Genomic DNA, 2,216 nt, shown 5'->3' on the forward strand with positions numbered 1-2,216 from the left:
ATAAAACAAATCTCTATATATTTTTTCTATATATATATACAAATATATAATATATATATATCTCTGCCGATATATATATATCTATCTCTTATCTCTCTGGAAAGGATAAAAGGTTAATTTGTCTTCGCATGCACGACCAAAGCCACCAACCCACGGGGACAGCGGGTGCTGAGGGACACACGCCCCTGCCTGCCGGCACCCTGAGAGCCCAGGGGGGGCCACATCCTGCATCCCCAGGTTATTGCTGGTCAGGTCCCATCCTGCTCCGGCAAAAAAGCAGAGGGGGAAGAAGCCGAAGAAATGAAATCCCGCTGCAAAGCGCTGGTGAGCTCCTAGTCACCTGGCTGTTTTCCAGAGACACCCGCCGTCAGGGCACGGAGGGGGTGGTGGCATCACCCCAGGGCCGTGGGTGCTGCAGGTTTGGGGCGGGGCGCAGGCACCCAGTCAAAAGGCAAAGTCTGGATAAGGCGAAACACAAATAAAGAACAGCGACCGCCCCCAAACCGGGCGCTTTGCCACCCAGAACTGGTGTGCCAGTGGCCCTCGGTGGCCAGTGCTGGCCTCTGGGTGCCGCAAGGATGAGCTTGGGGACAGGGACACTGTCATAGGGCTGTGCTCTCTGATTCCTCCTCCTCCTCCTGCCGGGTGGCTGGGCCCAGCCCCGAGAGTCTCTGCGGTGCCTCCGGCGGGTCCCGGCACAGGGCAGCATCTGGGGGGACGTGGAGGGAGGGGACCTCAAAACGGAGCAGACCTGCAGGAGGGCAGAGTGATGGGGGACGCTGTGGCAGGGGCTCAGGGGCAGGACATCTCTCTGGGGCTGGCGCCGTGTTAGTGCCATCATCAGGGATGTCACCACCAGTCCCTGCTCTGCGCCACCCCACCCTAGCCAGAGCCTGTGCCACCCATCCCAATGGCCACGCTGTCCCCACACGCTGCCTGTCCCCCACGGCTCTGCTCTGCTCCCACACAGTGCAGGTGATGCTGCTGTCCCCTCTCCCAAGGAACCCACAGGGTGAGGTAGCACATGTAAGGTGACAGCGGGTGACCCACAGCCCGAGGCAGGCGGTGTCGGTGTCACCACTGTCCCTTGCTGGGAGCACAGCAACCCACCTCCTGCTAGAAAAAGTACTGCCTGCACCTGCCAGGCTCTGCTGCCTGTTCAGGGACCCTGCGATGGGGCAGAGGGAGGAGCAGACCCTCTGCTCTGCGGGACCCCACGGCCAGCTGGGCCAGAGCCGGGAGGGTCCCAACCATGCCTGGCCCCATGCTCCCCTGGCCTCTGTGTCCCCAGGTGTCCCTGATGCCACCCTGGGACACACACACACACACACACCAAACCCCAGGGACAGGGAGGTCAGGACAGCAGGAACAGTGACTCCTGGTGCTTCCCAGGGGTGATGTCACCTTCCTGGGGACATCCCCACCTTCCTGGGGATGCTTCCACTTTTCCAGGGATGTCACCAACTTCCTGAGTACATTGCCACTATCCCAGGGATGTTGGCACCTTGCTGGGGACATCACTACCTTCCTGGTGACAGTTTCACCTTCTCAGGGTCATTATCACCTTCCCATGTACACTGCCACCTTCCTGGGGACATCACCACCTTCCCGAGGATGCTGCCACCTTCCTGGTGACAGTTCCACCTTTCCAGGGCTGCCGCTGCTTTCCCAAGTACATCACCTCCCCAGGGACACTGCCACCTTCCTGGGGACACTTCCACTTTGTCAGTCATTGTCACCTTCCCGGGGACACTGCCACCTTCCTGGGGACATCCACCACCTTCCAGGAGACAGTTCTGCCTTTCCAGGGACACTGTCACCGTCCTGGGGGACAATGCTACCCTCTTGGGGACACTGCCACCTTCCTGAGTGCACCACCACTTTCCCAGCTATGTTGCCACCTTCCCGGGGACCTTCCTGGTAACAGCTCCACTTTGTCAGCCTTTGTCACCTTCCTGGGGGACACTGCCACGTGCTTCATCATCTTCCCAGGGATGCTGCCACCTTCCTGGGGATAGTTCTGCCTTTCCAGGGACACTGTCACCATCCTGGGGGACACTGCCACCCTCCTGAGTGCATCGCCAGGGTCCCAAGGATGCTGCCACCTCCCTGGGCACAGTTCCACATTTCCAGGGCCTGTGTCACCTCCCTGGGGACACTGCGACCTTCCAGGGGCCACCCCCCCCAAACCCCGTGTCCCCCCTGTCTCTTATACA

This window comes from Athene cunicularia (assembly GCF_003259725.1).
Source record: "Athene cunicularia isolate RWA chromosome 18 unlocalized genomic scaffold, athCun1 chr18_part1, whole genome shotgun sequence".
NCBI classification, from domain to species: domain Eukaryota; kingdom Metazoa; phylum Chordata; class Aves; order Strigiformes; family Strigidae; genus Athene; species Athene cunicularia.